At 41.2% G+C, this 10,527-nt stretch overlaps 1 pseudogene; it reads left to right on the top strand.

The window, feature by feature from the left end:
• Positions 1–4,502: 4,502 nt before the first annotated feature.
• On the top strand, positions 4,503–5,454 carry LOC101430966 (olfactory receptor 51G2-like; annotated as a pseudogene).
• The last annotated feature ends 5,073 nt before the right edge of the window (positions 5,455–10,527 follow it).

Genomic DNA, 10,527 nt, shown 5'->3' with positions numbered 1-10,527 from the left:
AAAGTGCCGGTAATAAGCCAGGAGGGAATCTTTTACCTTCCTGCTCCACAGCAGAAGTGACCCTATCTATAAGGCGAGTATAGGTGTCCGGGTCCCAAAGCTGACATGTGGTAAGCCACGGATTAAAGGGGAGAAGAAGGTCCCAATATACTTGGAGCTGTTTCAAAGAGATCTTACACCGGTGAGTGTCTAGGAGACCGGCGAGGGCCCGAACTTGCAGGGCTTGCTTAGCAGATAGGATGTTACCCATTGCTAATGGCCTTTTGGAGCCGATAAGAAAAGGGGCCCTTATCTTGAGAGCGCGGCGATGGGAGCCGAGGTGCGCGGTGAGACGAGGGGTCGGAGCCGGTGGGGCTCCGACGGTGGTCGCGGGCCAAGAGAAGGCCCCGATGAGGGGAGGGCGGAACGACGAGCAGTGGAGCAAGGCAAAGGGGAGCAAGCACGGAGGGGAGGAGGCAGAGGTGAAGGCAGGGGTGGAGGTGCTCAGGCACGCGCTCCTGAGAGTTTTATTGGCGCCTCTTAATCATAGCGGGTCGGTATAAGCCCCCGACATGGAAGGAGAAAGCCATCCAGCGATTCTCCCAGACCGCCGTGGATCGTATGAGGTCACCAAGGTTCAGGAGCAGCAATGCAGAGCGAAAAGATAGGGGTGAGAAGAGAAGAGTGTGTAGGGCTGTGGTAGGGTTACTTCAGACGTGCAAGCGCGCGCTCCCGAGAAATCCAAGGCTCCTCTTAATCATAGCGGGTCGGTATAAGCCCCCGACATGGAAGGAGAAAGCCATCCAGCGATTCTCCCAGACTGCCGTGGATCATATGAGGTAGCCAAGGCTCAGGTAGCAGCAATGTTGCACGAGAGAAGCCCCATGGTGAGAAGAGAGGAGCGGGGGGGCCGCCAGGTTATGGAGTGAGGCTGTGGTGGAGTTGCCTTGCCCCACGTTGGGCGCCAACTGCGGCAGCTTGCTCGGTCGGTAGAGGTGGGGTCTGGCTGCAGACGAGGGGTCGGTCCCGCTTGGGATGAGGGGTCGGTCCCGCTTGGGACGAGGGGTCGGTCCGGCAGCAGATGAGGGGTCGGTCTCACAGGGGTTGCGCGGTTCGGCTGACGGGGTCGCCCGGCAAAGCCGGCGACGAAGGGGTCGCCCGGAGAAGCAGGCGACGAACTGGGGACAAGGGAGGCCAGGCCCTTGTCGGGGGCTCTCAGGACTGGAGGGCGCACGGCAGAAGAACTACCGCGGAGACAAGGTAAACACGCAAGTCCACTTTACTGAGGGAGAAGCAACAGTTTTATAGGGGAAGCTGGGGAAGGCTGATTGGTCGAAGCCATGCCCTGTTCTGATTGGTTGCCGGCGAAAGGTCAGTGGGTGGTACTGGATGGGGGAGGGGTGGTGGTTAGGGATTGGCTGTCGCTGTTGCTGGGGGAAGGGGCATGGTTTAGGGATTGGTGGCTGCTGTTGCTGGGGTGGAGGGCAGACTTGAGTTTCCCGCCCAGGCCTGGCTGTTGCTGCTGTCGGGGGAGGGGAAAAGGGCAGACTGGATTTCTCCGCCCACGCCTGGCTGTTGCTGCTGTCGGGGGAGGGGAAAAGGGCAGACTGGATTTTTCCGCCCACGCCTGGCTGTTGCTGCTGTCGGGGGAGGGGAAAAGGGCAGACTGGAATTTTCGGCCCTGCGCCTGCGCAGGAAGAAAGAAGAAGGGTGCCGCCCCACAAGGCATTGGGTGGCATCATCCGGGAGGAGGGGCGGCCGCGGAAACATGGCTGCCGAGAAGGGGAGACCCGAGGGCACTCTGCGCCCATGCCGAGCTTCCTTCAGGGGTGGCGGTGGGCCCGACCAACCACCCTATTATGGGGGCAGCAGTTTGGAATAGGCCTACCGCGGCCACTGCCCCTCGCCAGGCCAGCAAACCACACTTCAGCCTGAGGGGTGACCGCAACATACTATCCTTGTTTGTTACAATAGCCATATATTTTCTGTTCTTTAACCACCAGTGATTAAATACTCTTGGGCATCCCTTTCAAAGAACCTGTTTTTGTGCCTGGCCATGCCTGCACCGTAGAGGTTCGCCCTGAGGAGCAAGTTTTCTTCTTGTGCAAGACATTCAGAGTCACTAGGTATATATATTCAGCACAGTAAAGAATTCTGTGTATGTTTTTAACACTTTGTTTTGTCTGAGTTTCTTTTTTTTATATAGGTGAAATGCAGTTCCTTCAGTGATTTTATTGATTCAAGTTCTTTCTGTTCTCTAACCTTTCTTACTTCTATCATAAATTCAGCTCTAGCAGACCCCTGTCGCCTCATTAACCCAAGCTCTCATAATCTGAGATTTTTCCTGACACTTCTCTATGAAGCTTCTCCTAATTACACACAACTATAATTATCTTGCTTCTACTTTCTGTTATCTTTATCCCAAATGCCATCTGCTCAGAAAGTTGTCTCCTAGACTCTCAGTCTGACACAGCATCAACTTGTCTTTCCACATGGTTTATTTCCTCACATATTTAAAATAATCTTGTTTCTGATGTTTCCTTCATTACTGGTACCTTATTACTTTTTCATAGTTCTATTCCTTCATACAGTACAGTGCCTGGGACAATTTAATTACTACATGGATATAATAAAGTAGATTGAGAGATGAAAACAAGAAGGAGCCAACATGCAAGAAATGAAAAAATTAGGCATAATGGGAGTCTTTGTTTACTTGTTTTTTCTTTTCTTTTTTTTTTTTTTTTGTTTGAGTTACTAGGGATTAAAACCAGGACCTCATATGTGGGAAGCCATACCTCAACCACTGAGCCACATCAGGTTCACCAAGTTTGTTTTTTTCATTTGTTTTTCTTGTGATTTGTTTTGATTTTGTAAGAGCTCCAGGAACAAAACCCATGACCTCCCATGGGGAAAGCAGGTGCTCAACCACTTGAGTCACACCTGCTCCCCTTCAGTTTATTTTTATTTAAGGCTGAAGTCTGTGAGTACCCTAAGTCTCATCAACAAGAGCTGGCTTTTGTCTTCACCTACAAGTCACAGTACTAGGGTGGCAAAGCACTGGGTCAGCTGGAATTAGGTGCTCTTTCATGACCCTCTTGGCTTTTGGGAAGTTATGCATTTGAGTTCTTAGAAATGATTTCTTAATCTAGATACAAGGCATGAAAACTCACCTGCCTACTTCTGAGTATTGAAATGCTATAAAATGCTGTATTTATCAGGTGCTTTAAGTGAAATATAAATGCAATGCATTATGCTTGGACATTACTATCTGCCAAAGAAAAGGTGGCAGGATTAATTATGTAGCCCTACTTTTCAATGTCAGAGGAATACTGGACTGAATGAGAGGACAGGTAAAGAAATAATGAAAAATCAATGTCATCTGAGAAAACCCAAAAAGCAGACAAATCTTCTAAGTATATGCTTAATTAAGACCACTCAAGATTAACTTGTCCTTGCTGGTTATACTTTAAGGTTTTGTATTCCTGAAGACTTCAGAAATCACCTGTGTTTATGATTAGGAGGAAAGGGGGAAAGCTTTTGAACTCTCATATGTTGTTATCAGAGGAGGAAAGGCATACTCAATTAAATATAGGGACGTGGCTGAGCTGGCAGGAAATTGCATACAATGGTGCAGGAAGCAAGCACAGAGAGGACAGAAGATCAAAGCCCAGAGAGTGGTATTTCTCTGAAATATGTAGTTTATACATGAATCAAAATCATGGTTTATTGACAAGTAATTGCCTTTGCTGCTTTCTGGATTCTCATCAGTATAAGCCTGAATAGTTAAAGACTAGCTTTAACTCAACCAATCTGACATTCTATGAGTTAAGAATCATCTATTTAAGTAGTGTACCACATAGTCAGATCCACTCAGAGACATATTTAGATAAGTGTTTAAAATATTTGTCATAAGTTGGCATTTGCAATTGTGTATGAATGTGTTTGTAGGTTGTATTTGTGTGCTCACAAAGGTGTGCTGACATTCCAAGAGGGTTTTTTTTTTTTTTATTATGACCAACAGTGCCTGCAAGTTTCTCATATTCAACACATGGTAGAAATAACTTCTGAAAGACAGTGTAAAGTGATAAAAGGAGAACTTGACTTGGTAAGTGAGGCCATTTGGATTCTGATCTGAAGTTTCACACATTGCATTGGAACTTAGAATTATTTTCCCAGTATGTATAATGATCAGTTGGGGCCAAATCTATCTTTAGTCCCTTTCCAGAGCCATGTTTAAAACTCTTCTATGATTTCAGGTATAATTTATCGTGTGACTCCTGAGCTAGGCTTACCATGCAGACAGGTTTTTTTTCTAATAGTTCAAACACATCTTTTTTAAGGGCCTCTTATCTATGGACAAGGGGAGATACTTAAGGAAATTATAAGTTCATGAGTTGCCAGAGAATTATTTTGGGGAGTTGTATAAGCATTCAGTTTATACTACACATTCTGACCCACAAATTCCTTTGGTTCTAGGGGCTGTGATTGCACTTATATTCAGAGTTCTGCTCCACCAGATCACCATGCCATCTTCCAACGACACTGACATCTACTTCCTCCTAACAGGCGTCCCTGGCCTCGAGGCTGTGCACAGCTGGCTCTCCCTCCCTCTGTGTGCCATGTATGTGGCATTTCTCCCAGGAAACAGCCTGATCCTGTGGGTGGTGAGGTCAGAGCCCTCCCTGCACCAGCCCATGTATTACTTTCTTTCAATGCTAGCAGTGACCAACCTGGGCCTGTCTGCCTCCACGCTGCCCACCATGCTCACCATCTACATGCTGGGGCTCAGGGAGGTGGCAGTGGATGTGTGCTTGGCCCAGCTCTTCTTCATCCACACCTTCTCCATCATGGAGTCCTCTGTGCTGCTGACAATGGCCTTTTACCGTTTCATGGCCATCAGCAACCTGCTACACTATGGCACCATCCTCACGAGCCCCCGGATTGCCAAATTGGGCTTGGCCATCGTGGTGCGCAGTGTCAGTCTCCACATCCCAGTCCCCATCATGCTAAAGAAGCTGCCTTACTGCCAGCATCACCAGCTTTCCCATTCTTACTGCCTGCACCCAGACGTCATGAAGCTGGCCTGTGCCGACACTCACATCAACAGTGCCTATGGTCTCTTTGTAGTGCTCTCCACTCTGGGTGTGGACTCAGTGCTCATTGTCCTCTCCTATGGACTGATTCTATGGACAGTGCTGTCCATTGCCTCCAAGGCTGAGTGCCTCAAAGCCCTCAACACCTGTGTCTCCCACATCTGTGCTGTGCTGCTCTTCTACACACCTATGATTGGCCTGTCCATGATTCACAGATTTGGGTAACAGGCTTCCCTGTGCAGTCGTGTGCTGCTCTCCTATCTTCACTTTCTCACACCTCCAAGTGCTCAATCCAGTTGTTTACACCAAGACCAAGCAGATCCGACTTAGGATGTGGTGCTTCTTCCATTTGCATGGTGGTGGCATCAGAGTCAGCCAGTGACATTAAATCTTCGATGGACAGGAAAAAGACAGGAGAGTTCCTAGTCATATGTGTTCTAATGCCCTGAGCACTTAATATGTACACAGTGATGGTAAGAATGTAAGAAGGAGACACCACCTTCTTCCAAATGAAGTCATCTCACTCATGTGAGATAACAATCCAGCTTCTTATTTACTTAGTTTTTCATTAAACAAAATTTAATTGAGCACCTAACATGTTCAATAAATTATTATAGACATTGGAAATATAAATATAATTACTATATGTTATGTAGATGCAGATACATAGATAGATAGATAGACAGATAGATAGATAGATAGATAGATAGATAGATAGATGGAGGAGAGGCTCAAATTATTAAAAAGCCATAAAGTAAACTACACTAAGTGGAGATGAAAGTTTAAACACGTAATTTAGAATCTTTAAAAATGGATACATATAGACATAGTTCTTTGCCTTAGAGCTGAGGAAAAAGAATTTTTGGCAAATGGGTAATGGGCAGGTTTGCGATTCAATGACATTAGAAATATTTTGGACAATCCCCACTAAAACATACTTCTCAAGAGAACAGGGGTTCTTTCTCTTTTGTTCAAAATGGCATCCCCTCTAACAGACTGAGAGATTTGCATATATTGGGGTTTAGGTTTGCATTTGCTGTATGAAAGAATGAATAGTTTAATGGATTACATTTTTAAAACTTTTTTTTAAAAATAAGTGTAGTTCTATAGAAAAGTCATGCAGAAAATTTCCCATATACCAATATCCCACTTGCAGTTTTTTTCTATTATTAATAATTTGCATTAGTGTGGTACCATTGATACAACTGATGGAACGGTACGATTTGATTATAATTATACTCTTAACTACAGTCCATATTTTACATTAGGGTTCATGATTTGTGTCATATAGTCCTGTGGGTTTTTATTTTTATTCTAGCAAAATATATACAACCAAAAATTTCTCCTTTTAACCAAATTCAAATATATAATACACTAACATGAATTACATTCACAATATTGTGCTACCATCATCACCATCCATACCAAAACTCTTCCATCGCTTTGAACAAAAATTCTGTATCAATTAAACAAAACTCCCTATTCCCTACCCTCATCCTTCCCCCGGCAACCTTTATACTAGTTTGTGACTCTCTGAATTTGCTTATACTAATTATATTATGCCAGTGAAATCATGTAATATTTGTTCTTTTGTGCCTGGCTTATTTCATGTTGCTTGATGTTTTTAAGACTCATCCACATTGTTTCATGTATCAGAACTTCATTCCTTTTTATGTAGGACAGTATGACATTGCATGCATATACCATATTTGTTTATCCATTCATCTGTTGCTGGACACTGGGTTCGCTTCCTTCTTTTGGCAATTGTGAATAATGCCCCTAAGAAAAATGGTGTACAAGTATCTGTTTGAGTTCCTACTTTCAATACTTTTGGGTATATCCTTAGAAAGAGGATTGCAAGGGCATATGGAAAGTCTGAGGAACTACCAAACTGTTTTCCATAGCAGCTGCAACATTTTACATTCCTTAGAAAAAGGATTGCAGGGGCATATGTAAAGTTTGAGGAACTGCCAAACTGTTTTCCATAGCACCTGCAACATTTTACATTCCCACACAAAAGGAATGTATGGTTCTATTTCTCCACATCTTTTCCAACACTAATTTTCCATATTTTAAATAGTAGCCTTTCATTGTGTTTTTTATTGAATTTCCCTAGTGACTAATGATAGTGACAATCTTTTCATGTGCTTATTGGCTATTTGTATATATTTTTTTTGGAGAAATATTGATTCAAATGTTTTACCCATTTTCTAATTGGGTTGTTTGTTTCTTTCTTGTTGAGTTGTAGGACTTTTTTATATATTCTGGTTATTAACCTTATCAGATATGTGATTTCCAAATGTTTTCCCCCATTACATAGGTTGTCTTTCTACTGTCATACTCAAGTCCTTTGATGCACAAAAGCTTTTAATTTTGATGAAGTCCTATTTATCTATTTTTTCTTTTGTTGCTTCTGCTTTTTAATATAATGCCTAAGAAACTGTTGCTTAACGTAAGTTCCTGAAGATGCTTCCCTAAGTTTCCTTTAGAAGTATTATAGTTTTAGTTCTCACACTCATGAAGTAGGAGGCATGATGATGATTTGTAACTTCAGGTTTTAATACTAAGAACCTGCATCCCACCACTCTCAAAATATTTGGGTATTTCTCTGTCCCCAGTACACAATATCCTAACTAAATTACAATAGGTTCATTTTCAGAAGGAATGGGGGGCTTTTTACTATGTATACTTGCTTCCCTTTCCCCTAGAAAATCAACCTCTTTTTTGCACAGTAAATGCTAGGACAGAAACATGGTTGAAAGCTATAAAACAGACAAGATGTCATGTTTTTTTCTTGGGAAGTTTGTCCTCAGCCTTTCTGATCATCCACTTTGATGACACTAGAGGATATACAATGAGTAGCACTATTGTTGACTGCCCATCATTTGACTGTGTGGGGCACCATGTAGTATTAACAATCTGCCCAACTCTCCTGGCTTCTTCGACATGCTTGCACTTCATTATATAATTATATCTGCCTGTATCGTGATGGGTTTAGATGGGCATTTTTTTTCAAAGTCCTATTATTCCCATGCAGCCTACATCTGCATAAATCCTATACATAAAATCTCAGTAAATCTGGCATTTCAATCTTATTTGGTTTGAGCCATACCTTTCCTTCCAGGTTGGAAACATCATCATAGTTGTGTTTTCACCATCTTGTGAGGTCTTTATCAGTGCCTTAAATTGGGAATCTAGGAAGGAAGATCTTAGCTCAATAAACTCACTCTTTTCCAGTCACATATCCTGTACTCTCGGAAATAAGTAGTTCTTAGTCTAACTAAAGCTTTGAAATGTTAATACCATACTTTCTCATGGGTCATCTCTCAAGATCTACATTATAAATACTGCCATTATTATTAACTATAAAAATTCACACCCAAAGTTTCTTCAGTAATTTCCACAGTAATTAAATTTTGGGGACATGTTTCCTTAAACTGTCATAATCAGTTTATTAACCTTATTTTCTTTTCCTCTCTACCACAAAACACATATGGAACAAAAACAAGCCAAAAGCTTAAGAAATGAAGCAAAAAGTTTTACCCAAATGCTATAGTTAATAAAATAATGTAATGAGGGGAAACCTACATGTTTAATAAGATAATATCCATATCACTGGGACTTAATCACATAAAAATTTGCTTAACAGATATAGATAAAAATCTTAGTTTAAGGAGAGAAATACTGAGTAATAACATTCTTTTTTATGCCTTATTGAGAGGCAGAAGAGAATATCCACATGAGTTTTAACATGAATACAAGAAATGTCATATGGAGAGGAAAACAATTAAAACATAATTTTCCCAATGATAGACTCTGGGGAAATACTCACAGTAGTATTGTCTCAAGAAGCAGGATTCTAATGGAAAAAGCTCAGAGGCATTCAGATACAGACTGGTAAACACACACAAACACACGGATATAAACTGCCTTCTCCCAGACATAACTTTAGAAAATATTCTTTATACCTGTGGTCCAGAATTACTGACCTAATATTTTTGGAGGGAAACCAGGTATTTCTTCTGTTATTAACTACAATGCTGAAAAAGGGATTGATTCAAAATGTAATTATTATTCCTAGACTTATTTCTTCTCCAAAGTTTGATTATATAAGTAGTTAGACAAAGACCTGTGGAAGGATTTTTCCTCTTTAGCCTTTGGCTCACTATCCATTTCAAAGGTGCAAATTTCCCTCTGAATCACCAGATTTTCCAAATGAGAAATGGAGATGTTAAATGCAAGCAATAGATCCTTAATATTCATGTATGGAATGCCATGCTATTACTTTAGGAAGGATTCTTGGGAATTTATCTAGGAAACTTGTAGCCTTCAAGTGCCTCCTAATTGTTCCTATAGCAAGCAACCATGGATTCAGGCAATCTATTTGGTGTTTAAATACAGCTAAGAAAATGCGGGATTGTCAGGTGAAAAATATTGTTAATAACCAATATTTAAAAGAAGATGCTATGTATAGGCTGGGTTTGAAATGCTTGATATGAATTACATAATATAATCTTCCCAGCCTCCCAATGCAGTAAATATTATTACTGTTATTATTTTTATCTGTAATTCATAGAAATAAATCTAGGCCAGAAGGGGTTAAGTGAAATGTCCACAGAGACCAAATTATTCACCCCGAAGATGATCTTTCTTTTTCATTTTCATGTAGTGATATGACTAATTAAGGAAATCAACTCAACGTGTGGCAAAACTTACGCCTACACGTTTCCATTTTTCCACGGAGTTGATCTCAGTTCTGTGGCTTAATAGTCTTTCTGGAAAGACACTACTTCTCTAAAATCCAATACTGAAAAATCATGGTAAAATAGAAATTTTTGCATTAAGGTTTCATAAACTTTATGGAGAGGATCTTGTGAAGTGCTAAAGTTCTCGGGGCACAGCATTGTTCTGTTCATTAGTGTTAGCTATTATTATACGTTACAGCTTCTTTGAGAAAGGGATGGTATCATACTGAGATTAGTAAAATGCTCCCTTGCAACCAATATAACTACAATTACATGTTAAAAATATGAATGTAACCATACCATGGACCATCCCTAACTACACACACATATATACACATACAATACACACATTCTGAAAAATTAATATCCTCCCATTTCTTTTATTATTTGGAAAAGATATGAAACTTTTTAAAAAACTGGTTACCTCTCCAGCCTTACTTCATGCTAATACTCAAGCCAAAACTTTACCCACAACTGAAATCTATTCTGCAAATTGTTATAGATTCCAAAATATATCATCTTTTTTTGTGCATCATGTATTTGTAAAGTGCTTTTCTCCCTTCTGGTATACCCCTTACCCTCACTTGGGTGGGCATTTCCTCCATCCTTAGGATCTCAGCTTGAAAATTTACTCCCAGCAAGATTTCCCTTTTGAACTAAATATTTGCTTCCCATAGCATTAATGAAATTCATGATAATTTGTTCCTGCT

This window comes from Dasypus novemcinctus, chromosome 10 (genome assembly GCF_030445035.2).
Source record: "Dasypus novemcinctus isolate mDasNov1 chromosome 10, mDasNov1.1.hap2, whole genome shotgun sequence".
NCBI lineage: Eukaryota > Metazoa > Chordata > Mammalia > Cingulata > Dasypodidae > Dasypus > Dasypus novemcinctus.
This window is presented reverse-complemented; position numbering and strand designations above follow the sequence as displayed.